The sequence below is a fragment of the Coffea arabica genome, chromosome 11c (genome assembly GCF_036785885.1).
Source record: "Coffea arabica cultivar ET-39 chromosome 11c, Coffea Arabica ET-39 HiFi, whole genome shotgun sequence".
In the NCBI taxonomy this organism is placed as follows: domain Eukaryota; kingdom Viridiplantae; phylum Streptophyta; class Magnoliopsida; order Gentianales; family Rubiaceae; genus Coffea; species Coffea arabica.
This window is the reverse complement of record NC_092330.1, coordinates 23,946,108-23,973,400: the sequence shown is the minus strand read 5'-3', so window position 1 is coordinate 23,973,400 and position 27,293 is coordinate 23,946,108. Positions and strand designations below refer to the sequence as shown.

At 44.2% G+C, this 27,293-nt stretch overlaps 17 non-coding genes and 8 pseudogenes across 17 annotated transcripts; all 25 read right to left on the bottom strand.

The window, feature by feature from the left end:
- Nucleotides 1-733: 733 nt before the first annotated feature.
- Nucleotides 734-851, bottom strand: LOC140020347 (5S ribosomal RNA; annotated as a pseudogene).
- Nucleotides 852-1,262: 411 nt separating this feature from the next.
- LOC140017435 (5S ribosomal RNA) lies at nucleotides 1,263-1,381 on the bottom strand. The gene has a single exon (XR_011823744.1). It is a non-coding gene; the product is annotated as a 5S ribosomal RNA (ribosomal RNA).
- Nucleotides 1,382-2,831: 1,450 nt separating this feature from the next.
- On the bottom strand, nucleotides 2,832-2,950 carry LOC140017639 (5S ribosomal RNA). The gene has a single exon (XR_011823947.1). It is a non-coding gene; the product is annotated as a 5S ribosomal RNA (ribosomal RNA).
- A 927-nt stretch (nucleotides 2,951-3,877) lies between these two features.
- Nucleotides 3,878-3,995, bottom strand: LOC140020346 (5S ribosomal RNA; annotated as a pseudogene).
- A 411-nt stretch (nucleotides 3,996-4,406) lies between these two features.
- Nucleotides 4,407-4,525, bottom strand: LOC140017434 (5S ribosomal RNA). Its single transcript, XR_011823743.1, has one exon. It is a non-coding gene; the product is annotated as a 5S ribosomal RNA (ribosomal RNA).
- A 411-nt stretch (nucleotides 4,526-4,936) lies between these two features.
- Nucleotides 4,937-5,055, bottom strand: LOC140019341 (5S ribosomal RNA). Its single transcript, XR_011824612.1, has one exon. It is a non-coding gene; the product is annotated as a 5S ribosomal RNA (ribosomal RNA).
- Nucleotides 5,056-5,466: 411 nt separating this feature from the next.
- LOC140017638 (5S ribosomal RNA) lies at nucleotides 5,467-5,585 on the bottom strand. Its single transcript, XR_011823946.1, has one exon. It is a non-coding gene; the product is annotated as a 5S ribosomal RNA (ribosomal RNA).
- Nucleotides 5,586-6,512: 927 nt separating this feature from the next.
- Nucleotides 6,513-6,630, bottom strand: LOC140020345 (5S ribosomal RNA; annotated as a pseudogene).
- Nucleotides 6,631-7,041: 411 nt separating this feature from the next.
- LOC140017433 (5S ribosomal RNA) lies at nucleotides 7,042-7,160 on the bottom strand. The gene has a single exon (XR_011823742.1). It is a non-coding gene; the product is annotated as a 5S ribosomal RNA (ribosomal RNA).
- Nucleotides 7,161-7,571: 411 nt separating this feature from the next.
- Nucleotides 7,572-7,690, bottom strand: LOC140018213 (5S ribosomal RNA). Its single transcript, XR_011824500.1, has one exon. It is a non-coding gene; the product is annotated as a 5S ribosomal RNA (ribosomal RNA).
- A 927-nt stretch (nucleotides 7,691-8,617) lies between these two features.
- Nucleotides 8,618-8,735, bottom strand: LOC140019873 (5S ribosomal RNA; annotated as a pseudogene).
- A 411-nt stretch (nucleotides 8,736-9,146) lies between these two features.
- LOC140017432 (5S ribosomal RNA) lies at nucleotides 9,147-9,265 on the bottom strand. The gene has a single exon (XR_011823741.1). It is a non-coding gene; the product is annotated as a 5S ribosomal RNA (ribosomal RNA).
- Nucleotides 9,266-10,714: 1,449 nt separating this feature from the next.
- Nucleotides 10,715-10,833, bottom strand: LOC140018008 (5S ribosomal RNA). The gene has a single exon (XR_011824311.1). It is a non-coding gene; the product is annotated as a 5S ribosomal RNA (ribosomal RNA).
- Nucleotides 10,834-12,283: 1,450 nt separating this feature from the next.
- Nucleotides 12,284-12,402, bottom strand: LOC140017431 (5S ribosomal RNA). The gene has a single exon (XR_011823740.1). It is a non-coding gene; the product is annotated as a 5S ribosomal RNA (ribosomal RNA).
- A 927-nt stretch (nucleotides 12,403-13,329) lies between these two features.
- Nucleotides 13,330-13,447, bottom strand: LOC140020344 (5S ribosomal RNA; annotated as a pseudogene).
- Nucleotides 13,448-14,895: 1,448 nt separating this feature from the next.
- Nucleotides 14,896-15,014, bottom strand: LOC140017429 (5S ribosomal RNA). Its single transcript, XR_011823738.1, has one exon. It is a non-coding gene; the product is annotated as a 5S ribosomal RNA (ribosomal RNA).
- Nucleotides 15,015-15,941: 927 nt separating this feature from the next.
- Nucleotides 15,942-16,059, bottom strand: LOC140020342 (5S ribosomal RNA; annotated as a pseudogene).
- Nucleotides 16,060-17,507: 1,448 nt separating this feature from the next.
- Nucleotides 17,508-17,626, bottom strand: LOC140017428 (5S ribosomal RNA). The gene has a single exon (XR_011823737.1). It is a non-coding gene; the product is annotated as a 5S ribosomal RNA (ribosomal RNA).
- Nucleotides 17,627-18,553: 927 nt separating this feature from the next.
- LOC140020341 (5S ribosomal RNA) lies at nucleotides 18,554-18,671 on the bottom strand (annotated as a pseudogene).
- Nucleotides 18,672-20,119: 1,448 nt separating this feature from the next.
- On the bottom strand, nucleotides 20,120-20,238 carry LOC140017427 (5S ribosomal RNA). The gene has a single exon (XR_011823736.1). It is a non-coding gene; the product is annotated as a 5S ribosomal RNA (ribosomal RNA).
- Nucleotides 20,239-21,688: 1,450 nt separating this feature from the next.
- LOC140017426 (5S ribosomal RNA) lies at nucleotides 21,689-21,807 on the bottom strand. The gene has a single exon (XR_011823735.1). It is a non-coding gene; the product is annotated as a 5S ribosomal RNA (ribosomal RNA).
- Nucleotides 21,808-22,734: 927 nt separating this feature from the next.
- On the bottom strand, nucleotides 22,735-22,852 carry LOC140020340 (5S ribosomal RNA; annotated as a pseudogene).
- A 411-nt stretch (nucleotides 22,853-23,263) lies between these two features.
- Nucleotides 23,264-23,382, bottom strand: LOC140017425 (5S ribosomal RNA). Its single transcript, XR_011823734.1, has one exon. It is a non-coding gene; the product is annotated as a 5S ribosomal RNA (ribosomal RNA).
- A 1,449-nt stretch (nucleotides 23,383-24,831) lies between these two features.
- LOC140017424 (5S ribosomal RNA) lies at nucleotides 24,832-24,950 on the bottom strand. The gene has a single exon (XR_011823733.1). It is a non-coding gene; the product is annotated as a 5S ribosomal RNA (ribosomal RNA).
- A 1,449-nt stretch (nucleotides 24,951-26,399) lies between these two features.
- On the bottom strand, nucleotides 26,400-26,518 carry LOC140017423 (5S ribosomal RNA). Its single transcript, XR_011823732.1, has one exon. It is a non-coding gene; the product is annotated as a 5S ribosomal RNA (ribosomal RNA).
- Nucleotides 26,519-27,293: the final 775 nt, after the last annotated feature.

The following is a 27,293-nucleotide window of genomic DNA, read 5'->3' as shown; positions in this document are numbered from 1 at the left end:
AATTGATCCTTCACGCTTGCGCTTATACATTTGCGCCGACAACTTTGACCGACGATCCGGGCTTCGATCCAACCGTACCGTTCCTGACTTGTCTCGCGCCTTCAGATCCGCCTTCATGCTTCGATGAGAAGCAAAATATAAAGCAATCGTTCCGACGGAGCTAAATTACTACAGCATAAAGAACGAAGGGGAAATTTGGATTTCGAAACAAAAAAGGGAGGGGTGCAACACGAGGATTTCCCAGGGGGTCACCTAGGGGTGTCAACGGGCCGGGTCCGGGCCGGAATTCATTATTCCGGACCCGGACCCGGATCCGACCCGTTTACCCGACGGGTCTTTTATTCGGTGTTCCGGATCCGGACCCGGCGAGTCTCGGATCCGGGTCGGGTCTACCCGAACAAATTTGCCAAAATTTATAATTTCTAACAAAAAAGAGAAAAAGATATATTTGTAAACAAATTTCTAGCTAATGCAAAGAAAAAACCAAATAAGAAAATAAATCAAATTGATTTTACTCAAATACATCATCCTAATCAAATTATATTGATAATATATATTTTTTATAAATTATTAAATCATTTATATCCGGATCCGGGTCCAATACGGGTCGGAATACTATATTCCGTATCCGACCCGTTTTTTTGTTTGAAAAAACGGATCCGGATCCGGATAACGGAATTAAATCCCTACCCATACCCGCAAAAATTTCAGGGATCCGATCCGGATCCGGGTGTAGACCCGACCCGTTGACCGGCCTAGGGTCACCCATCCTGGTACTACTGTCGCCCAAGCACGCTTAACTTCGAAGTTCTGATGGGATCCGGTGCATTAGTGCTGGTATGATCGCACCCGCCATGTTCCTTTCGCTTTATTCTTTTAAACTGTCACGTCCTGTGAAGCAGTTTGGCTTTTCTGGACCCGAATTCATTCTAAGCGTCAATTCATGAATTTCCTCTCATCCTTTTATTTATTTACTTTTATATTTTTTTCTTGTTGCTTTGCACCTTTTTTTTCCCTCGTCGAACAAGTCTCAATTATCCTGAAATTGATCCTTCACGCTTGCGCTTATACATTTGCGCCGACAACTTTGACCGACGATCCGGGCTTCGATCCAGCCGTACCGTTCCTGACTTGTCTCGCGCCTTCAGATCCGCCTTCATGCTTCGATGAGAAGCAAAATATAAAGCAATCGTTCCGACGGAGCTAAATTACTACAGCATAAAGAACGAAGGGGAAATTTGGATTTCGAAACAAAAAAGGGAGGGGTGCAACACGAGGACTTCCCAGGGGGTCACCCATCCTAGTACTACTCTCGCCCAAGCACGCTTAACTTCGGAGTTCTGATGGGATCCGGTGCATTAGTGCTGGTATGATCGCACCCGCCATGTTCCTTTCGCTTTATTCTTTTAAACTGCACCGTCCTGTGAAGCAGTGTGGCTTTTCTGGACCCGAATTCATTTTAAGCGTCAATTCAAGAATTTCCCCTCATCCTTTTATTTATTTACTTTTACATTTTTTTCTTGTTGATTTGCACCATTTTTTTTTACTTCGTCGCGCAACTCTCAATTATCCTGAAATTGATCCTTCACGCTTGCGCTTATACATTTGCGCCGACAACTTTGACCGACGATCCGGGCTTCGATCCAGCCGTACCGTTCCTGACTTGTCTCGCGCCTTCAGATCCGCCTTCATGCTTCGATGAGAAGCAAAATATAAAGCAATCGTTCCGACGGAGCTAAATTACTACAGCATAAAGAACGAAGGGGAAATTTGGATTTCGAAACAAAAAAGGGAGGGGTGCAACACGAGGATTTCCCAGGGGGTCACCTAGGGGTGTCAACGGGCCGGGTCCGGGCCGGAATTCATTATTCCGGACCCGGACCCGGATCCGACCCGTTTACCCGACGGGTCTTTTATTCGGTGTTCCGGATCCGGACCCGGCGAGTCTCGGATCCGGGTCGGGTCTACCCGAACAAATTTGCCAAAATTTATAATTTCTAACAAAAAAGAGAAAAAGATATATTTGTAAACAAATTTCTAGCTAATGCAAAGAAAAAACCAAATAAGAAAATAAATCAAATTGATTTTACTCAAATACATCATCCTAATCAAATTATATTGATAATATATATTTTTTATAAATTATTAAATCATTTATATCCGGATCCGGGTCTAATACGGGTCGGAATACTATATTCCGTATCCGACCCGTTTTTTTGTTTGAAAAAACGGATCCGAATCCGGATAACGGAATTAAATCCCTACCCATACCCGCAAAAATTTCAGGGATCCGATCCGGATTCAGACCCCACCCGTTGACCGGCCTAGGATCACCCATCCTAGTACTACTGTCGCCCAAGCACGCTTAACTTCGAAGTTCTGATGGGATCCGGTGCATTAGTGCTGGTATGATCGCACCCGCCATGTTCCTTTCGCTTTATTCTTTTAAACTGTCACGTCCTGTGAAGCAGTTTGGCTTTTCTGGACCCGAATTCATTCTAAGCGTCAATTCATGAATTTCCTCTCATCCTTTTATTTATTTACTTTTATATTTTTTTCTTGTTGCTTTGCACCTTTTTTTTCCCTCGTCGAACAAGTCTCAATTATCCTGAAATTGATCCTTCACGCTTGCGCTTATACATTTGCGCCGACAACTTTGACCGACGATCCGGGCTTCGATCCAGCCGTACCGTTCCTGACTTGTCTCGCGCCTTCAGATCCGCCTTCATGCTTCGATGAGAAGCAAAATTTAAAGCAATCGTTCCGACGGAGCTAAATTACTACAGCATAAAGAACGAAGGGGAAATTTGGATTTCGAAACAAAAAAGGGAGGGGTGCAACACGAGGACTTCCCAGGGGGTGACCCATCCTAGTACTACTCTCGCCCAAGCACGCTTAACTTCGGAGTTCTGATGGGATCCGGTGCATTAGTGCTGGTATGATCGCACCCGCCATGTTCCTTTCGCTTTATTCTTTTAAACTGCCCCGTCCTGTGAAGCAGTGTGGCTTTTCTGGACCCGAATTCATTTTAAGCGTCAATTCAAGAATTTCCCCTCATCCTTTTATTTATTTACTTTTACATTTTTTTCTTGTTGATTTGCACCATTTTTTTTTCCCTCGTCGCGCAACTCTCAATTATCCTGAAATTGATCCTTCACGCTTGCGCTTATACATTTGCGCCGACAACTTTGACCGACGATCCGGGCTTCGATCCAGCCGTACCGTTCCTGACTTGTCTCGCGCCTTCAGATCCGCCTTCATGCTTCGATGAGAAGCAAAATATAAAGCAATCGTTCCGACGGAGCTAAATTACTACAGCATAAAGAACGAAGGGGAAATTTGGATTTCGAAACAAAAAAGGGAGGGGTGCAACACGAGGATTTCCCAGGGGGTCACCTAGGGGTGTCAACGGGCCGGGTCCGGGCCGGAATTCATTATTCCGGACCCGGACCCGGATCCGACCCGTTTACCCGACGGGTCTTTTATTCTGTGTTCCGGATCCGGACCCGGCGAGTCTCGGATCCGGGTCGGGTCTACCCGAACAAATTTGCCAAAATTTATAATTTCTAACAAAAAAGAGAAAAAGATATATTTGTAAACAAATTTCTAGCTAATGCAAAGAAAAAACCAAATAAGAAAATAAATCAAATTGATTTTACTCAAATACATCATCCTAATCAAATTATATTGATAATATATATTTTTTATAAATTATTAAATCATTTATATCCGGATCCGGGTCCAATACGGGTCGGAATACTATATTCCGTATCCGACCCGTTTTTTTGTTTGAAAAAACGGATCCGGATCCGGATAACGGAATTAAATCCCTACCCATACCCGCAAAAATTTCAGGGATCCGATCCGGATCCGGGTGTAGACCCGACCCGTTGACCGGCCTAGGGTCACCCATCCTGGTACTACTGTCGCCCAAGCACGCTTAACTTCGAAGTTCTGATGGGATCCGGTGCATTAGTGCTGGTATGATCGCACCCGCCATGTTCCTTTCGCTTTATTCTTTTAAACTGTCACGTCCTGTGAAGCAGTTTGGCTTTTCTGGACCCGAATTCATTCTAAGCGTCAATTCATGAATTTCCTCTCATCCTTTTATTTATTTACTTTTATATTTTTTTCTTGTTGCTTTGCACCTTTTTTTTCCCTCGTCGAACAACTCTCAATTATCCTGAAATTGATCCTTCACGCTTGCGCTTATACATTTGCGCCGACAACTTTGACCGACGATCCGGGCTTCGATCCAGCCGTACCGTTCCTGACTTGTCTCGCGCCTTCAGATCCGCCTTCATGCGTCGATGAGAAGCAAAATATAAAGCAATCGTTCCGACGGAGCTAAATTACAACAGCATAAAGAACGAAGGGGAAATTTGGATTTCGAAACAAAAAAGGGAGGGGTGCAACACGAGGACTTCCCAGGGGGTCACCCATCCTAGTACTACTCTCGCCCAAGCACGCTTAACTTCGGAGTTCTGATGGGATCCGGTGCATTAGTGCTGGTATGATCGCACCCGCCATGTTCCTTTCGCTTTATTCTTTTAAACTGCCACGTCCTGTGAAGCAGTTTGGCTTTTCTGGACCCGAATTCATTCTAAGCGTCAATTCATGAATTTCCTCTCATCCTTTTATTTATTTACTTTTATATTTTTTTCTTGTTGCTTTGCACCTTTTTTTTCCCTCGTCGAACAAGTCTCAATTATCCTGAAATTGATCCTTCACGCTTGCGCTTATAAATTTGCGCCGACAACTTTGACCGACGATCCGGGCTTCGATCCAGCCGTACCGTTCCTGACTTGTCTCGCGCCTTCAGATCCGCCTTCATGCGTCGATGAGAAGCAAAATATAAAGCAATCGTTCCGACGGAGCTAAATTACAACAGCATAAAGAACGAAGGGGAAATTTGGATTTCGAAACAAAAAAGGGAGGGGTGCAACACGAGGACTTCCCAGGGGGTCACCCATCCTAGTACTACCCTCGCCCAAGCACGCTTAACTTCGGAGTTCTGATGGGATCCGGTGCATTAGTGCTGGTATGATCGCACCCGCCATGTTCCTTTCGCTTTATTCTTTTAAACTGTCACGTCCTGTGAAGCAGTTTGGCTTTTCTGGACCCGAATTCATTCTAAGCGTCAATTCATGAATTTCCTCTCATCCTTTTATTTATTTACTTTTATATTTTTTTCTTGTTGCTTTGCACCTTTTTTTTCCCTCGTCGAACAAGTCTCAATTATCCTGAAATTGATCCTTCACGCTTGCGCTTATACATTTGCGCCGACAACTTTGACCGACGATCCGGGCTTCGATCCAGCCGTACCGTTCCTGACTTGTCTCGCGCCTTCAGATCCGCCTTCATGCTTCGATGAGAAGCAAAATTTAAAGCAATCGTTCCGACGGAGCTAAATTACTACAGCATAAAGAACGAAGGGGAAATTTGGATTTCGAAACAAAAAAGGGAGGGGTGCAACACGAGGACTTCCCAGGGGGTGACCCATCCTAGTACTACTCTCGCCCAAGCACGCTTAACTTCGGAGTTCTGATGGGATCCGGTGCATTAGTGCTGGTATGATCGCACCCGCCATGTTCCTTTCGCTTTATTCTTTTAAACTGCCCCGTCCTGTGAAGCAGTGTGGCTTTTCTGGACCCGAATTCATTTTAAGCGTCAATTCAAGAATTTCCCCTCATCCTTTTATTTATTTACTTTTACATTTTTTTCTTGTTGATTTGCACCATTTTTTTTTCCCTCGTCGCGCAACTCTCAATTATCCTGAAATTGATCCTTCACGCTTGCGCTTATACATTTGCGCCGACAACTTTGACCGACGATCCGGGCTTCGATCCAGCCGTACCGTTCCTGACTTGTCTCGCGCCTTCAGATCCGCCTTCATGCTTCGATGAGAAGCAAAATATAAAGCAATCGTTCCGACGGAGCTAAATTACTACAGCATAAAGAACGAAGGGGAAATTTGGATTTCGAAACAAAAAAGGGAGGGGTGCAACACGAGGATTTCCCAGGGGGTCACCTAGGGGTGTCAACGGGCCGGGTCCGGGCCGGAATTCATTATTCCGGACCCGGACCCGGATCCGACCCGTTTACCCGACGGGTCTTTTATTCTGTGTTCCGGATCCGGACCCGGCGAGTCTCGGATCCGGGTCGGGTCTACCCGAACAAATTTGCCAAAATTTATAATTTCTAACAAAAAAGAGAAAAAGATATATTTGTAAACAAATTTCTAGCTAATGCAAAGAAAAAACCAAATAAGAAAATAAATCAAATTGATTTTACTCAAATACATCATCCTAATCAAATTATATTGATAATATATATTTTTTATAAATTATTAAATCATTTATATCCGGATCCGGGTCCAATACGGGTCGGAATACTATATTCCGTATCCGACCCGTTTTTTTGTTTGAAAAAACGGATCCGGATCCGGATAACGGAATTAAATCCCTACCCATACCCGCAAAAATTTCAGGGATCCGATCCGGATCCGGGTGTAGACCCGACCCGTTGACCGGCCTAGGGTCACCCATCCTGGTACTACTGTCGCCCAAGCACGCTTAACTTCGAAGTTCTGATGGGATCCGGTGCATTAGTGCTGGTATGATCGCACCCGCCATGTTCCTTTCGCTTTATTCTTTTAAACTGTCACGTCCTGTGAAGCAGTTTGGCTTTTCTGGACCCGAATTCATTCTAAGCGTCAATTCATGAATTTCCTCTCATCCTTTTATTTATTTACTTTTATATTTTTTTCTTGTTGCTTTGCACCTTTTTTTTCCCTCGTCGAACAACTCTCAATTATCCTGAAATTGATCCTTCACGCTTGCGCTTATACATTTGCGCCGACAACTTTGACCGACGATCCGGGCTTCGATCCAGCCGTACCGTTCCTGACTTGTCTCGCGCCTTCAGATCCGCCTTCATGCGTCGATGAGAAGCAAAATATAAAGCAATCGTTCCGACGGAGCTAAATTACAACAGCATAAAGAACGAAGGGGAAATTTGGATTTCGAAACAAAAAAGGGAGGGGTGCAACACGAGGACTTCCCAGGGGGTCACCCATCCTAGTACTACTCTCGCCCAAGCACGCTTAACTTCGGAGTTCTGATGGGATCCGGTGCATTAGTGCTGGTATGATCGCACCCGCCATGTTCCTTTCGCTTTATTCTTTTAAACTGCCACGTCCTGTGAAGCAGTTTGGCTTTTCTGGACCCGAATTCATTCTAAGCGTCAATTCATGAATTTCCTCTCATCCTTTTATTTATTTACTTTTATATTTTTTTCTTGTTGCTTTGCACCTTTTTTTTCCCTCGTCGAACAAGTCTCAATTATCCTGAAATTGATCCTTCACGCTTGCGCTTATAAATTTGCGCCGACAACTTTGACCGACGATCCGGGCTTCGATCCAGCCGTACCGTTCCTGACTTGTCTCGCGCCTTCAGATCCGCCTTCATGCGTCGATGAGAAGCAAAATATAAAGCAATCGTTCCGACGGAGCTAAATTACAACAGCATAAAGAACGAAGGGGAAATTTGGATTTCGAAACAAAAAAGGGAGGGGTGCAACACGAGGACTTCCCAGGGGGTCACCCATCCTAGTACTACCCTCGCCCAAGCACGCTTAACTTCGGAGTTCTGATGGGATCCGGTGCATTAGTGCTGGTATGATCGCACCCGCCATGTTCCTTTCGCTTTATTCTTTTAAACTGCCCCGTCCTGTGAAGCAGTGTGGCTTTTCTGGACCCGAATTCATTTTAAGCGTCAATTCAAGAATTTCCCCTCATCCTTTTATTTATTTACTTTTACATTTTTTTCTTGTTGATTTGCACCATTTTTTTTTACTTCGTCGCGCAACTCTCAATTATCCTGAAATTGATCCTTCACGCTTGCGCTTATACATTTGCGCCGACAACTTTGACCGACGATCCGGGCTTCGATCCAGCCGTACCGTTCCTGACTTGTCTCGCGCCTTCAGATCCGCCTTCATGCTTCGATGAGAAGCAAAATATAAAGCAATCGTTCCGACGGAGCTAAATTACTACAGCATAAAGAACGAAGGGGAAATTTGGATTTCGAAACAAAAAAGGGAGGGGTGCAACACGAGGATTTCCCAGGGGGTCACCTAGGGGTGTCAACGGGCCGGGTCCGGGCCGGAATTCATTATTCCGGACCCGGACCCGGATCCGACCCGTTTACCCGACGGGTCTTTTATTCGGTGTTCCGGATCCGGACCCGGCGAGTCTCGGATCCGGGTCGGGTCTACCCGAACAAATTTGCCAAAATTTATAATTTCTAACAAAAAAGAGAAAAAGATATATTTGTAAACAAATTTCTAGCTAATGCAAAGAAAAAACCAAATAAGAAAATAAATCAAATTGATTTTACTCAAATACATCATCCTAATCAAATTATATTGATAATATATATTTTTTATAAATTATTAAATCATTTATATCCGGATCCGGGTCTAATACGGGTCGGAATACTATATTCCGTATCCGACCCGTTTTTTTGTTTGAAAAAACGGATCCGGATCCGGATAACGGAATTAAATCCCTACCCATACCCGTAAAAATTTCAGGGATCCGATCCGGATCCGGGTGTAGACCCGACCCGTTGACCGGCCTAGGGTCACCCATCCTAGTACTACTGTCGCCCAAGCACGCTTAACTTCGAAGTTCTGATGGGATCCGGTGCATTAGTGCTGGTATGATCGCACCCGCCACGTTCCTTTCGCTTTATTCTTTTAAACTGTCACGTCCTGTGAAGCAGTTTGGCTTTTCTGGACCCGAATTCATTCTAAGCGTCAATTCATGAATTTCCTCTCATCCTTTTATTTATTTACTTTTATATTTTTTTCTTGTTGTTTTGCACCTTTTTTTTCCCTCGTCGCACAACTCTCAATTATCCTGAAATTGATCCTTCACGCTTGCGCTTATAAATTTGCGCCGACAACTTTGACCGACGATCCGGGCTTCGATCCAGCCGTACCGTTCCTGACTTGTCTCGCGCCTTCAGATCCGCCTTCATGCGTCGATGAGAAGCAAAATATAAAGCAATCGTTCCGACGGAGCTAAATTACAACAGCATAAAGAACGAAGGGGAAATTTGGATTTCGAAACAAAAAAGGGAGGGGTGCAACACGAGGACTTCCCAGGGGGTCACCCATCCTAGTACTACTCTCGCCCAAGCACGCTTAACTTCGGAGTTCTGATGGGATCCGGTGCATTAGTGCTGGTATGATCGCACCCGCCATGTTCCTTTCGCTTTATTCTTTTAAACTGCCACGTCCTGTGAAGCAGTTTGGCTTTTCTGGACCCGAATTCATTCTAAGCGTCAATTCATGAATTTCCTCTCATCCTTTTATTTATTTACTTTTACATTTTTTTCTTGTTGATTTGCACCATTTTTTTTCCCTCGTCGCGCAACTCTCAATTATCCTGAAATTGATCCTTCACGCTTGCGCTTATACATTTGCGCCGACAACTTTGACCGACGATCCGGGCTTCGATCCAGCCGTACCGTTCCTGACTTGTCTCGCGCCTTCAGATCCGCCTTCATGCTTCGATGAGAAGCAAAATATAAAGCAATCGTTCCGACGGAGCTAAATTACTACAGCATAAAGAACGAAGGGGAAATTTGGATTTCGAAACAAAAAAGGGAGGGGTGCAACACGAGGATTTCCCAGGGGGTCACCTAGGGGTGTCAACGGGCCGGGTCCGGGCCGGAATTCATTATTCCGGACCCGGACCCGGATCCGACCCGTTTACCCGACGGGTCTTTTATTCGGTGTTCCGGATCCGGACCCGGCGAGTCTCGGATCCGGGTCGGGTCTACCCGAACAAATTTGCCAAAATTTATAATTTCTAACAAAAAAGAGAAAAAGATATATTTGTAAACAAATTTCTAGCTAATGCAAAGAAAAAACCAAATAAGAAAATAAATCAAATTGATTTTACTCAAATACATCATCCTAATCAAATTATATTGATAATATATATTTTTTATAAATTATTAAATCATTTATATCCGGATCCGGGTCTAATACGGGTCGGAATACTATATTCCGTATCCGACCCGTTTTTTTGTTTGAAAAAACGGATCCGGATCCGGGTAACGGAATTAAATCCCTACCCATACCCGCAAAAATTTCAGGGATCCGATCCGGATTCAGACCCCACCCGTTGACCGGCCTAGGATCACCCATCCTAGTACTACTGTCGCCCAAGCACGCTTAACTTCGAAGTTCTGATGGGATCCGGTGCATTAGTGCTGGTATGATCGCACCCGCCATGTTTCTTTCGCTTTATTCTTTTAAACTGTCACGTCCTGTGAAGCAGTTTGGCTTTTCTGGACCCGAATTCATTCTAAGCGTCAATTCATGAATTTCCTCTCATCCTTTTATTTATTTACTTTTATATTTTTTTCTTGTTGCTTTGCACCTTTTTTTTCCCTCGTCGAACAAGTCTCAATTATCCTGAAATTGATCCTTCACGCTTGCGCTTATACATTTGCGCCGACAACTTTGACCGACGATCCGGGCTTCGATCCAGCCGTACCGTTCCTGACTTGTCTCGCGCCTTCAGATCCGCCTTCATGCTTCGATGAGAAGCAAAATATAAAGCAATCGTTCCGACGGAGCTAAATTACTACAGCATAAAGAACGAAGGGGAAATTTGGATTTCGAAACAAAAAAGGGAGGGGTGCAACACGAGGACTTCCCAGGGGGTCACCCATCCTAGTACTACTCTTGCCCAAGCACGCTTAACTTCGGAATTCTGATGGGATCCGGTGCATTAGTGCTGGTATGATCGCACCCGCCATGTTCCTTTCGCTTTATTCTTTTAAACTGCCCCGTCCTGTGAAGCAGTGTGGCTTTTCTGGACCCGAATTCATTTTAAGCGTCAATTCAAGAATTTCCCCTCATCCTTTTATTTATTTACTTTTACATTTTTTTCTTGTTGATTTGCACCATTTTTTTTTACTTCGTCGCGCAACTCTCAATTATCCTGAAATTGATCCTTCACGCTTGCGCTTATACATTTGCGCCGACAACTTTGACCGACGATCCGGGCTTCGATCCAGCCGTACCGTTCCTGACTTGTCTCGCGCCTTCAGATCCGCCTTCATGCTTCGATGAGAAGCAAAATATAAAGCAATCGTTCCGACGGAGCTAAATTACTACAGCATAAAGAACGAAGGGGAAATTTGGATTTCGAAACAAAAAAGGGAGGGGTGCAATACGAGGATTTCCCAGGGGGTCACCTAGGGGTGTCAACGGGCCGGGTCCGGGCCGGAATTCATTATTCCGGACCCGGACCCGGATCCGACCCGTTTACCCGACGGGTCTTTTATTCGGTGTTCCGGATCCGGACCCGGCGAGTCTCGGATCCGGGTCGGGTCTACCCGAACAAATTTGCCAAAATTTATAATTTCTAACAAAAAAGAGAAAAAGATATATTTGTAAACAAATTTCTAGCTAATGCAAAGAAAAAACCAAATAAGAAAATAAATCAAATTGATTTTACTCAAATACATCATCCTAATCAAATTATATTGATAATATATATTTTTTATAAATTATTAAATCATTTATATCCGGATCCGGGTCTAATACGGGTCGGAATACTATATTCCGTATCCGACCCGTTTTTTTGTTTGAAAAAACGGATCCGGATCCGGATAACGGAATTAAATCCCTACCCATACCCGCAAAAATTTCAGGGATCCGATCCGGATTCAGACCCCACCCGTTGACCGGCCTAGGATCACCCATCCTAGTACTACTGTCGCCCAAGCACGCTTAACTTCGAAGTTCTGATGGGATCCGGTGCATTAGTGCTGGTATGATCGCACCCGCCATGTTCCTTTCGCTTTATTCTTTTAAACTGTCACGTCCTGTGAAGCAGTTTGGCTTTTCTGGACCCGAATTCATTCTAAGCGTCAATTCATGAATTTCCTCTCATCCTTTTATTTATTTACTTTTATATTTTTTTCTTGTTGCTTTGCACCTTTTTTTTCCCTCGTCGAACAAGTCTCAATTATCCTGAATTTGATCCTTCACGCTTGCGCTTATACATTTGCGCCGACAACTTTGACCGACGATCCGGGCTTCGATCCAGCCGTACCGTTCCTGACTTGTCTCGCGCCTTCAGATCCGCCTTCATGCTTCGATGAGAAGCAAAATTTAAAGCAATCGTTCCGACGGAGCTAAATTACTACAGCATAAAGAACGAAGGGGAAATTTGGATTTCGAAACAAAAAAGGGAGGGGTGCAACACGAGGACTTCCCAGGGGGTCACCCATCCTAGTACTACTCTCGCCCAAGCACGCTTAACTTCGGAGTTCTGATGGGATCCGGTGCATTAGTGCTGGTATGATCGCACCCGCCATGTTCCTTTCGCTTTATTCTTTTAAACTGCCCCGTCCTGTGAAGCAGTGTGGCTTTTCTGGACCCGAATTCATTTTAAGCGTCAATTCAAGAATTTCCCCTCATCCTTTTATTTATTTACTTTTACATTTTTTTCTTGTTGATTTGCACCATTTTTTTTTCCCTCGTCGCGCAACTCTCAATTATCCTGAAATTGATCCTTCACGCTTGCGCTTATACATTTGCGCCGACAACTTTGACCGACGATCCGGGCTTCGATCCAGCCGTACCGTTCCTGACTTGTCTCGCGCCTTCAGATCCGCCTTCATGCTTCGATGAGAAGCAAAATATAAAGCAATCGTTCCGACGGAGCTAAATTACTACAGCATAAAGAACGAAGGGGAAATTTGGATTTCGAAACAAAAAAGGGAGGGGTGCAACACGAGGATTTCCCAGGGGGTCACCTAGGGGTGTCAACGGGCCGGGTCCGGGCCGGAATTCATTATTCCGGACCCGGACCCGGATCCGACCCGTTTACCCGACGGGTCTTTTATTCTGTGTTCCGGATCCGGACCCGGCGAGTCTCGGATCCGGGTCGGGTCTACCCGAACAAATTTGCCAAAATTTATAATTTCTAACAAAAAAGAGAAAAAGATATATTTGTAAACAAATTTCTAGCTAATGCAAAGAAAAAACCAAATAAGAAAATAAATCAAATTGATTTTACTCAAATACATCATCCTAATCAAATTATATTGATAATATATATTTTTTATAAATTATTAAATCATTTATATCCGGATCCGGGTCCAATACGGGTCGGAATACTATATTCCGTATCCGACCCGTTTTTTTGTTTGAAAAAACGGATCCGGATCCGGATAACGGAATTAAATCCCTACCCATACCCGCAAAAATTTCAGGGATCCGATCCGGATCCGGGTGTAGACCCGACCCGTTGACCGGCCTAGGGTCACCCATCCTGGTACTACTGTCGCCCAAGCACGCTTAACTTCGAAGTTCTGATGGGATCCGGTGCATTAGTGCTGGTATGATCGCACCCGCCATGTTCCTTTCGCTTTATTCTTTTAAACTGTCACGTCCTGTGAAGCAGTTTGGCTTTTCTGGACCCGAATTCATTCTAAGCGTCAATTCATGAATTTCCTCTCATCCTTTTATTTATTTACTTTTATATTTTTTTCTTGTTGCTTTGCACCTTTTTTTTCCCTCGTCGAACAAGTCTCAATTATCCTGAAATTGATCCTTCACGCTTGCGCTTATACATTTGCGCCGACAACTTTGACCGACGATCCGGGCTTCGATCCAGCCGTACCGTTCCTGACTTGTCTCGCGCCTTCAGATCCGCCTTCATGCTTCGATGAGAAGCAAAATTTAAAGCAATCGTTCCGACGGAGCTAAATTACTACAGCATAAAGAACGAAGGGGAAATTTGGATTTCGAAACAAAAAAGGGAGGGGTGCAACACGAGGATTTCCCAGGGGGTCACCTAGGGGTGTCAACGGGCCGGGTCCGGGCCGGAATTCATTATTCCGGACCCGGACCCGGATCCGACCCGTTTACCCGACGGGTCTTTTATTCGGTGTTCCGGATCCGGACCCGGCGAGTCTCGGATCCGGGTCGGGTCTACCCGAACAAATTTGCCAAAATTTATAATTTCTAACAAAAAAGAGAAAAAGATATATTTGTAAACAAATTTCTAGCTAATGCAAAGAAAAAACCAAATAAGAAAATAAATCAAATTGATTTTACTCAAATACATCATCCTAATCAAATTATATTGATAATATATATTTTTTATAAATTATTAAATCATTTATATCCGGATCCGGGTCTAATACGGGTCGGAATACTATATTCCGTATCCGACCCGTTTTTTTGTTTGAAAAAACGGATCCGGATCCGGATAACGGAATTAAATCCCTACCCATACCCGCAAAAATTTCAGGGATCCGATCCGGATTCAGACCCCACCCGTTGACCGGCCTAGGATCACCCATCCTAGTACTACTGTCGCCCAAGCACGCTTAACTTCGAAGTTCTGATGGGATCCGGTGCATTAGTGCTGGTATGATCGCACCCGCCATGTTCCTTTCGCTTTATTCTTTTAAACTGTCACGTCCTGTGAAGCAGTTTGGCTTTTCTGGACCCGAATTCATTCTAAGCGTCAATTCATGAATTTCCTCTCATCCTTTTATTTATTTACTTTTATATTTTTTTCTTGTTGCTTTGCACCTTTTTTTTCCCTCGTCGAACAAGTCTCAATTATCCTGAAATTGATCCTTCACGCTTGCGCTTATACATTTGCGCCGACAACTTTGACCGACGATCCGGGTTTCGATCCAGCCGTACCGTTCCTGACTTGTCTCGCGCCTTCAGATCCGCCTTCATGCTTCGATGAGAAGCAAAATTTAAAGCAATCGTTCCGACGGAGCTAAATTACTACAGCATAAAGAACGAAGGGGAAATTTGGATTTCGAAACAAAAAAGGGAGGGGTGCAACACGAGGACTTCCCAGGGGGTCACCCATCCTAGTACTACTCTCGCCCAAGCACGCTTAACTTCGGAGTTCTGATGGGATCCGGTGCATTAGTGCTGGTATGATCGCACCCGCCATGTTCCTTTCGCTTTATTCTTTTAAACTGCCCCGTCCTGTGAAGCAGTGTGGCTTTTCTGGACCCGAATTCATTTTAAGCGTCAATTCAAGAATTTCCCCTCATCCTTTTATTTATTTACTTTTACATTTTTTTCTTGTTGATTTGCACCATTTTTTTTTCCCTCGTCGCGCAACTCTCAATTATCCTGAAATTGATCCTTCACGCTTGCGCTTATACATTTGCGCCGACAACTTTGACCGACGATCCGGGCTTCGATCCAGCCGTACCGTTCCTGACTTGTCTCGCGCCTTCAGATCCGCCTTCATGCTTCGATGAGAAGCAAAATATAAAGCAATCGTTCCGACGGAGCTAAATTACTACAGCATAAAGAACGAAGGGGAAATTTGGATTTCGAAACAAAAAAGGGAGGGGTGCAACACGAGGATTTCCCAGGGGGTCACCTAGGGGTGTCAACGGGCCGGGTCCGGGCCGGAATTCATTATTCCGGACCCGGACCCGGATCCGACCCGTTTACCCGACGGGTCTTTTATTCTGTGTTCCGGATCCGGACCCGGCGAGTCTCGGATCCGGGTCGGGTCTACCCGAACAAATTTGCCAAAATTTATAATTTCTAACAAAAAAGAGAAAAAGATATATTTGTAAACAAATTTCTAGCTAATGCAAAGAAAAAACCAAATAAGAAAATAAATCAAATTGATTTTACTCAAATACATCATCCTAATCAAATTATATTGATAATATATATTTTTTATAAATTATTAAATCATTTATATCCGGATCCGGGTCCAATACGGGTCGGAATACTATATTCCGTATCCGACCCGTTTTTTTGTTTGAAAAAACGGATCCGGATCCGGATAACGGAATTAAATCCCTACCCATACCCGCAAAAATTTCAGGGATCCGATCCGGATCCGGGTGTAGACCCGACCCGTTGACCGGCCTAGGGTCACCCATCCTGGTACTACTGTCGCCCAAGCACGCTTAACTTCGAAGTTCTGATGGGATCCGGTGCATTAGTGCTGGTATGATCGCACCCGCCATGTTCCTTTCGCTTTATTCTTTTAAACTGTCACGTCCTGTGAAGCAGTTTGGCTTTTCTGGACCCGAATTCATTCTAAGCGTCAATTCATGAATTTCCTCTCATCCTTTTATTTATTTACTTTTATATTTTTTTCTTGTTGCTTTGCACCTTTTTTTTCCCTCGTCGAACAAGTCTCAATTATCCTGAAATTGATCCTTCACGCTTGCGCTTATACATTTGCGCCGACAACTTTGACCGACGATCCGGGCTTCGATCCAGCCGTACCGTTCCTGACTTGTCTCGCGCCTTCAGATCCGCCTTCATGCTTCGATGAGAAGCAAAATTTAAAGCAATCGTTCCGACGGAGCTAAATTACTACAGCATAAAGAACGAAGGGGAAATTTGGATTTCGAAACAAAAAAGGGAGGGGTGCAACACGAGGATTTCCCAGGGGGTCACCTAGGGGTGTCAACGGGCCGGGTCCGGGCCGGAATTCATTATTCCGGACCCGGACCCGGATCCGACCCGTTTACCCGACGGGTCTTTTATTCGGTGTTCCGGATCCGGACCCGGCGAGTCTCGGATCCGGGTCGGGTCTACCCGAACAAATTTGCCAAAATTTATAATTTCTAACAAAAAAGAGAAAAAGATATATTTGTAAACAAATTTCTAGCTAATGCAAAGAAAAAACCAAATAAGAAAATAAATCAAATTGATTTTACTCAAATACATCATCCTAATCAAATTATATTGATAATATATATTTTTTATAAATTATTAAATCATTTATATCCGGATCCGGGTCTAATACGGGTCGGAATACTATATTCCGTATCCGACCCGTTTTTTTGTTTGAAAAAACGGATCCGGATCCGGATAACGGAATTAAATCCCTACCCATACCCGCAAAAATTTCAGGGATCCGATCCGGATTCAGACCCCACCCGTTGACCGGCCTAGGATCACCCATCCTAGTACTACTGTCGCCCAAGCACGCTTAACTTCGAAGTTCTGATGGGATCCGGTGCATTAGTGCTGGTATGATCGCACCCGCCATGTTCCTTTCGCTTTATTCTTTTAAACTGTCACGTCCTGTGAAGCAGTTTGGCTTTTCTGGACCCGAATTCATTCTAAGCGTCAATTCATGAATTTCCTCTCATCCTTTTATTTATTTACTTTTATATTTTTTTCTTGTTGCTTTGCACCTTTTTTTTCCCTCGTCGAACAAGTCTCAATTATCCTGAAATTGATCCTTCACGCTTGCGCTTATACATTTGCGCCGACAACTTTGACCGACGATCCGGGTTTCGATCCAGCCGTACCGTTCCTGACTTGTCTCGCGCCTTCAGATCCGCCTTCATGCTTCGATGAGAAGCAAAATTTAAAGCAATCGTTCCGACGGAGCTAAATTACTACAGCATAAAGAACGAAGGGGAAATTTGGATTTCGAAACAAAAAAGGGAGGGGTGCAACACGAGGACTTCCCAGGGGGTCACCCATCCTAGTACTACTCTCGCCCAAGCACGCTTAACTTCGGAGTTCTGATGGGATCCGGTGCATTAGTGCTGGTATGATCGCACCCGCCATGTTCCTTTCGCTTTATTCTTTTAAACTGCCCCGTCCTGTGAAGCAGTGTGGCTTTTCTGGACCCGAATTCATTTTAAGCGTCAATTCAAGAATTTCCCCTCATCCTTTTATTTATTTACTTTTACATTTTTTTCTTGTTGATTTGCACCATTTTTTTTTCCCTCGTCGCGCAACTCTCAATTATCCTGAAATTGATCCTTCACGCTTGCGCTTATACATTTGCGCCGACAACTTTGACCGACGATCCGGGCTTCGATCCAGCCGTACCGTTCCTGACTTGTCTCGCGCCTTCAGATCCGCCTTCATGCTTCGATGAGAAGCAAAATATAAAGCAATCGTTCCGACGGAGCTAAATTACTACAGCATAAAGAACGAAGGGGAAATTTGGATTTCGAAACAAAAAAGGGAGGGGTGCAACACGAGGATTTCCCAGGGGGTCACCTAGGGGTGTCAACGGGCCGGGTCCGGGCCGGAATTCATTATTCCGGACCCGGACCCGGATCCGACCCGTTTACCCGACGGGTCTTTTATTCTGTGTTCCGGATCCGGACCCGGCGAGTCTCGGATCCGGGTCGGGTCTACCCGAACAAATTTGCCAAAATTTATAATTTCTAACAAAAAAGAGAAAAAGATATATTTGTAAACAAATTTCTAGCTAATGCAAAGAAAAAACCAAATAAGAAAATAAATCAAATTGATTTTACTCAAATACATCATCCTAATCAAATTATATTGATAATATATATTTTTTATAAATTATTAAATCATTTATATCCGGATCCGGGTCCAATACGGGTCGGAATACTATATTCCGTATCCGACCCGTTTTTTTGTTTGAAAAAACGGATCCGGATCCGGATAACGGAATTAAATCCCTACCAATACCCGCAAAAATTTCAGGGATCCGATCCGGATCCGGGTGTAGACCCGACCCGTTGACCGGCCTAGGGTCACCCATCCTGGTACTACTGTCGCCCAAGCACGCTTAACTTCGAAGTTCTGATGGGATCCGGTGCATTAGTGCTGGTATGATCGCACCCGCCATGTTCCTTTCGCTTTATTCTTTTAAACTGTCACGTCCTGTGAAGCAGTTTGGCTTTTCTGGACCCGAATTCATTCTAAGCGTCAATTCATGAATTTCCTCTCATCCTTTTATTTATTTACTTTTATATTTTTTTCTTGTTGCTTTGCACCTTTTTTTTCCCTCGTCGAACAAGTCTCAATTATCCTGAAATTGATCCTTCACGCTTGCGCTTATACATTTGCGCCGACAACTTTGACCGACGATCCGGGCTTCGATCCAGCCGTACCGTTCCTGACTTGTCTCGCGCCTTCAGATCCGCCTTCATGCTTCGATGAGAAGCAAAATTTAAAGCAATCGTTCCGACGGAGCTAAATTACTACAGCATAAAGAACGAAGGGGAAATTTGGATTTCGAAACAAAAAAGGGAGGGGTGCAACACGAGGATTTCCCAGGGGGTCACCTAGGGGTGTCAACGGGCCGGGTCCGGGCCGGAATTCATTATTCCGGACCCGGACCCGGATCCGACCCGTTTACCCGACGGGTCTTTTATTCGGTGTTCCGGATCCGGACCCGGCGAGTCTCGGATCCGGGTCGGGTCTACCCGAACAAATTTGCCAAAATTTATAATTTCTAACAAAAAAGAGAAAAAGATATATTTGTAAACAAATTTCTAGCTAATGCAAAGAAAAAACCAAATAAGAAAATAAATCAAATTGATTTTACTCAAATACATCATCCTAATCAAATTATATTGATAATATATATTTTTTATAAATTATTAAATCATTTATATCCGGATCCGGGTCTAATACGGGTCGGAATACTATATTCCGTATCCGACCCGTTTTTTTGTTTGAAAAAACGGATCCGGATCCGGATAACGGAATTAAATCCCTACCCATACCCGCAAAAATTTCAGGGATCCGATCCGGATTCAGACCCCACCCGTTGACCGGCCTAGGATCACCCATCCTAGTACTACTGTCGCCCAAGCACGCTTAACTTCGAAGTTCTGATGGGATCCGGTGCATTAGTGCTGGTATGATCGCACCCGCCATGTTCCTTTCGCTTTATTCTTTTAAACTGTCACGTCCTGTGAAGCAGTTTGGCTTTTCTGGACCCGAATTCATTCTAAGCGTCAATTCATGAATTTCCTCTCATCCTTTTATTTATTTACTTTTATATTTTTTTCTTGTTGCTTTGCACCTTTTTTTTCCCTCGTCGAACAAGTCTCAATTATCCTGAAATTGATCCTTCACGCTTGCGCTTATACATTTGCGCCGACAACTTTGACCGACGATCCGGGTTTCGATCCAGCCGTACCGTTCCTGACTTGTCTCGCGCCTTCAGATCCGCCTTCATGCTTCGATGAGAAGCAAAATTTAAAGCAATCGTTCCGACGGAGCTAAATTACTACAGCATAAAGAACGAAGGGGAAATTTGGATTTCGAAACAAAAAAGGGAGGGGTGCAACACGAGGACTTCCCAGGGGGTCACCCATCCTAGTACTACTCTCGCCCAAGCACGCTTAACTTCGGAGTTCTGATGGGATCCGGTGCATTAGTGCTGGTATGATCGCACCCGCCATGTTCCTTTCGCTTTATTCTTTTAAACTGCCCCGTCCTGTGAAGCAGTGTGGCTTTTCTGGACCCGAATTCATTTTAAGCGTCAATTCAAGAATTTCCCCTCATCCTTTTATTTATTTACTTTTACATTTTTTTCTTGTTGATTTGCACCATTTTTTTTTCCCTCGTCGCGCAACTCTCAATTATCCTGAAATTGATCCTTCACGCTTGCGCTTATACATTTGCGCCGACAACTTTGACCGACGATCCGGGCTTCGATCCAGCCGTACCGTTCCTGACTTGTCTCGCGCCTTCAGATCCGCCTTCATGCTTCGATGAGAAGCAAAATATAAAGCAATCGTTCCGACGGAGCTAAATTACTACAGCATAAAGAACGTAGGGGAAATTTGGATTTCGAAACAAAAAAGGGAGGGGTGCAACACGAGGATTTCCCAGGGGGTCACCTAGGGGTGTCAACGGGCCGGGTCCGGGCCGGAATTCATTATTCCGGACCCGGACCCGGATCCGACCCGTTTACCCGACGGGTCTTTTATTCGGTGTTCCGGATCCGGACCCGGCGAGTCTCGGATCCGGGTCGGGTCTACCCGAACAAATTTGCCAAAATTTATAATTTCTAACAAAAAAGAGAAAAAGATATATTTGTAAACAAATTTCTAGCTAATGCAAAGAAAAAACCAAATAAGAAAATAAATCAAATTGATTTTACTCAAATACATCATCCTAATCAAATTATATTGATAATATATATTTTTTATAAATTATTAAATCATTTATATCCGGATCCGGGTCCAATACGGGTCGGAATACTATATTCCGTATCCGACCCGTTTTTTTGTTTGAAAAAACGGATCCGGATCCGGATAACGGAATTAAATCCCTACCCATACCCGCAAAAATTTCAGGGATCCGATCCGGATTCAGACCCCACCCGTTGACCGGCCTAGGATCACCCATCCTAGTACTACTGTCGCCCAAGCACGCTTAACTTCGAAGTTCTGATGGGATCCGGTGCATTAGTGCTGGTATGATCGCACCCGCCATGTTCCTTTCGCTTTATTCTTTTAAACTGTCACGTCCTGTGAAGCAGTTTGGCTTTTCTGGACCCGAATTCATTCTAAGCGTCAATTCATGAATTTCCTCTCATCCTTTTATTTATTTACTTTTATATTTTTTTCTTGTTGCTTTGCACCTTTTTTTTCCCTCGTCGAACAAGTCTCAATTATCCTGAAATTGATCCTTCACGCTTGCGCTTATACATTTGCGCCGACAACTTTGACCGACGATCCGGGTTTCGATCCAGCCGTACCGTTCCTGACTTGTCTCGCGCCTTCAGATCCGCCTTCATGCTTCGATGAGAAGCAAAATTTAAAGCAATCGTTCCGACGGAGCTAAATTACTACAGCATAAAGAACGAAGGGGAAATTTGGATTTCGAAACAAAAAAGGGAGGGGTGCAACACGAGGACTTCCCAGGGGGTCACCCATCCTAGTACTACTCTCGCCCAAGCACGCTTAACTTCGGAGTTCTGATGGGATCCGGTGCATTAGTGCTGGTATGATCGCACCCGCCATGTTCCTTTCGCTTTATTCTTTTAAACTGCCCCGTCCTGTGAAGCAGTGTGGCTTTTCTGGACCCGAATTCATTTTAAGCGTCAATTCAAGAATTTCCCCTCATCCTTTTATTTATTTACTTTTACATTTTTTTCTTGTTGATTTGCACCATTTTTTTTTCCCTCGTCGCGCAACTCTCAATTATCCTGAAATTGATCCTTCACGCTTGCGCTTATACATTTGCGCCGACAACTTTGACCGACGATCCGGGCTTCGATCCAGCCGTACCGTTCCTGACTTGTCTCGCGCCTTCAGATCCGCCTTCATGCTTCGATGAGAAGCAAAATATAAAGCAATCGTTCCGACGGAGCTAAATTACTACAGCATAAAGAACGAAGGGGAAATTTGGATTTCGAAACAAAAAAGGGAGGGGTGCAACACGAGGATTTCCCAGGGGGTCACCTAGGGGTGTCAACGGGCCGGGTCCGGGCCGGAATTCATTATTCCGGACCCGGACCCGGATCCGACCCGTTTACCCGACGGGTCTTTTATTCTGTGTTCCGGATCCGGACCCGGCGAGTCTCGGATCCGGGTCGGCTCTACCCGAACAAATTTGCCAAAATTTATAATTTCTAACAAAAAAGAGAAAAAGATATATTTGTAAACAAATTTCTAGCTAATGCAAAGAAAAAACCAAATAAGAAAATAAATCAAATTGATTTTACTCAAATACATCATCCTAATCAAATTATATTGATAATATATATTTTTTATAAATTATTAAATCATTTATATCCGGATCCGGGTCCAATACGGGTCGGAATACTATATTCCGTATCCGACCCGTTTTTTTGTTTGAAAAAACGGATCCGGATCCGGATAACGGAATTAAATCCCTACCCATACCCGCAAAAATTTCAGGGATCCGATCCGGATCCGGGTGTAGACCCGACCCGTTGACCGGCCTAGGGTCACCCATCCTGGTACTACTGTCGCCCAAGCACGCTTAACTTCGAAGTTCTGATGGGATCCGGTGCATTAGTGCTGGTATGATCGCACCCGCCATGTTCCTTTCGCTTTATTCTTTTAAACTGTCACGTCCTGTGAAGCAGTTTGGCTTTTCTGGACCCGAATTCATTTTAAGCGTCAATTCATGAATTTCCTCTCATCCTTTTATTTATTTACTTTTATATTTTTTTCTTGTTGCTTTGCACCTTTTTTTTCCCTCGTCGAACAAGTCTCAATTATCCTGAAATTGATCCTTCACGCTTGCGCTTATACATTTGCGCCGACAACTTTGACCGACGATCCGGGCTTCGATCCAGCCGTACCGTTCCTGACTTGTCTCGCGCCTTCAGATCCGCCTTCATGCTTCGATGAGAAGCAAAATTTAAAGCAATCGTTCCGACGGAGCTAAATTACTACAGCATAAAGAACGAAGGGGAAATTTGGATTTCGAAACAAAAAAGGGAGGGGTGCAACACGAGGACTTCCCAGGGGGTCACCCATCCTAGTACTACTCTCGCCCAAGCACGCTTAACTTCGGAGTTCTGATGGGATCCGGTGCATTAGTGCTGGTATGATCGCACCCGCCATGTTCCTTTCGCTTTATTCTTTTAAACTGCCCCGTCCTGTGAAGCAGTGTGGCTTTTCTGGACCCGAATTCATTTTAAGCGTCAATTCAAGAATTTCCCCTCATCCTTTTATTTATTTACTTTTACATTTTTTTCTTGTTGATTTGCACCATTTTTTTTTCCCTCGTCGCGCAACTCTCAATTATCCTGAAATTGATCCTTCACGCTTGCGCTTATACATTTGCGCCGACAACTTTGACCGACGATCCGGGCTTCGATCCAGCCGTACCGTTCCTGACTTGTCTCGCGCCTTCAGATCCGCCTTCATGCTTCGATGAGAAGCAAAATATAAAGCAATCGTTCCGACGGAGCTAAATTACTACAGCATAAAGAACGAAGGGGAAATTTGGATTTCGAAACAAAAAAGGGAGGGGTGCAACACGAGGATTTCCCAGGGGGTCACCTAGGGGTGTCAACGGGCCGGGTCCGGGCCGGAATTCATTATTCCGGACCCGGACCCGGATCCGACCCGTTTACCCGACGGGTCTTTTATTCGGTGTTCCGGATCCGGACCCGGCGAGTCTCGGATCCGGGTCGGGTCTACCCGAACAAATTTGCCAAAATTTATAATTTCTAACAAAAAAGAGAAAAAGATATATTTGTAAACAAATTTCTAGCTAATGCAAAGAAAAAACCAAATAAGAAAATAAATCAAATTGATTTTACTCAAATACATCATCCTAATCAAATTATATTGATAATATATATTTTTTATAAATTATTAAATCATTTATATCCGGATCCGGGTCTAATACGGGTCGGAATACTATATTCCGTATCCGACCCGTTTTTTTGTTTGAAAAAACGGATCCGGATCCGGATAACGGAATTAAATCCCTACCCATACCCGCAAAAATTTCAGGGATCCGATCCGGATTCAGACCCCACCCGTTGACCGGCCTAGGATCACCCATCCTAGTACTACTGTCGCCCAAGCACGCTTAACTTCGAAGTTCTGATGGGATCCGGTGCATTAGTGCTGGTATGATCGCACCCGCCATGTTCCTTTCGCTTTATTCTTTTAAACTGTCACGTCCTGTGAAGCAGTTTGGCTTTTCTGGACCCGAATTCATTCTAAGCGTCAATTCATGAATTTCCTCTCATCCTTTTATTTATTTACTTTTATATTTTTTTCTTGTTGCTTTGCACCTTTTTTTCCCTCGTCGAACAAGTCTCAATTATCCTGAAATTGATCCTTCACGCTTGCGCTTATACATTTGCGCCGACAACTTTGACCGACGATCCGGGCTTCGATCCAGCCGTACCGTTCCTGACTTGTCTCGCGCCTTCAGATCCGCCTTCATGCTTCGATGAGAAGCAAAATTTAAAGCAATCGTTCCGACGGAGCTAAATTACTACAGCATAAAGAACGAAGGGGAAATTTGGATTTCGAAACAAAAAAGGGAGGGGTGCAACACGAGGACTTCCCAGGGGGTCACCCATCCTAGTACTACTCTCGCCCAAGCACGCTTAACTTCGGAGTTCTGATGGGATCCGGTGCATTAGTGCTGGTATGATCGCACCCGCCATGTTCCTTTCGCTTTATTCTTTTAAACTGCCCCGTCCTGTGAAGCAGTGTGGCTTTTCTGGACCCGAATTCATTTTAAGCGTCAATTCAAGAATTTCCCCTCATCCTTTTATTTATTTACTTTTACATTTTTTTCTTGTTGATTTGCACCATTTTTTTTTCCCTCGTCGCGCAACTCTCAATTATCCTGAAATTGATCCTTCACGCTTGCGCTTATACATTTGCGCCGACAACTTTGACCGACGATCCGGGCTTCGATCCAGCCGTACCGTTCCTGACTTGTCTCGCGCCTTCAGATCCGCCTTCATGCTTCGATGAGAAGCAAAATATAAAGCAATCGTTCCGACGGAGCTAAATTACTACAGCATAAAGAACGAAGGGGAAATTTGGATTTCGAAACAAAAAAGGGAGGGGTGCAACACGAGGATTTCCCAGGGGGTCACCTAGGGGTGTCAACGGGCCGGGTCCGGGCCGGAATTCATTATTCCGGACCCGGACCCGGATCCGACCCGTTTACCCGACGGGTCTTTTATTCGGTGTTCCGGATCCGGACCCGGCGAGTCTCGGATCCGGGTCGGGTCTACCCGAACAAATTTGCCAAAATTTATAATTTCTAACAAAAAAGAGAAAAAGATATATTTGTAAACAAATTTCTAGCTAATGCAAAGAAAAAACCAAATAAGAAAATAAATCAAATTGATTTTACTCAAATACATCATCCTAATCAAATTATATTGATAATATATATTTTTTATAAATTATTAAATCATTTATATCCGGATCCGGGTCTAATACGGGTCGGAATACTATATTCCGTATCCGACCCGTTTTTTTGTTTGAAAAAACGGATCCGGATCCGGATAACGGAATTAAATCCCTACCCATACCCGCAAAAATTTCAGGGATCCGATCCGGATTCAGACCCCACCCGTTGACCGGCCTAGGATCACCCATCCTAGTACTACTGTCGCCCAAGCACGCTTAACTTCGAAGTTCTGATGGGATCCGGTGCATTAGTGCTGGTATGATCGCACCCGCCATGTTCCTTTCGCTTTATTCTTTTAAACTGTCACGTCCTGTGAAGCAGTTTGGCTTTTCTGGACCCGAATTCATTCTAAGCGTCAATTCATGAATTTCCTCTCATCCTTTTATTTATTTACTTTTATATTTTTTTCTTGTTGCTTTGCACCTTTTTTTCCCTCGTCGAACAAGTCTCAATTATCCTGAAATTGATCCTTCACGCTTGCGCTTATACATTTGCGCCGACAACTTTGACCGACGATCCGGGCTTCGATCCAGCCGTACCGTTCCTGACTTGTCTCGCGCCTTCAGATCCGCCTTCATGCTTCGATGAGAAGCAAAATTTAAAGCAATCGTTCCGACGGAGCTAAATTACTACAGCATAAAGAACGAAGGGGAAATTTGGATTTCGAAACAAAAAAGGGAGGGGTGCAACACGAGGACTTCCCAGGGGGTCACCCATCCTAGTACTACTCTCGCCCAAGCACGCTTAACTTCGGAGTTCTGATGGGATCCGGTGCATTAGTGCTGGTATGATCGCACCCGCCATGTTCCTTTCGCTTTATTCTTTTAAACTGCCCCGTCCTGTGAAGCAGTGTGGCTTTTCTGGACCCGAATTCATTTTAAGCGTCAATTCAAGAATTTCCCCTCATCCTTTTATTTATTTACTTTTACATTTTTTTCTTGTTGATTTGCACCATTTTTTTTTCCCTCGTCGCGCAACTCTCAATTATCCTGAAATTGATCCTTCACGCTTGCGCTTATACATTTGCGCCGACAACTTTGACCGACGATCCGGGCTTCGATCCAGCCGTACCGTTCCTGACTTGTCTCGCGCCTTCAGATCCGCCTTCATGCTTCGATGAGAAGCAAAATATAAAGCAATCGTTCCGACGGAGCTAAATTACTACAGCATAAAGAACGAAGGGGAAATTTGGATTTCGAAACAAAAAAGGGAGGGGTGCAACACGAGGATTTCCCAGGGGGTCACCTAGGGGTGTCAACGGGCCGGGTCCGGGCCGGAATTCATTATTCCGGACCCGGACCCGGATCCGACCCGTTTACCCGACGGGTCTTTTATTCGGTGTTCCGGATCCGGACCCGGCGAGTCTCGGATCCGGGTCGGGTCTACCCGAACAAATTTGCCAAAATTTATAATTTCTAACAAAAAAGAGAAAAAGATATATTTGTAAACAAATTTCTAGCTAATGCAAAGAAAAAACCAAATAAGAAAATAAATCAAATTGATTTTACTCAAATACATCATCCTAATCAAATTATATTGATAATATATATTTTTTATAAATTATTAAATCATTT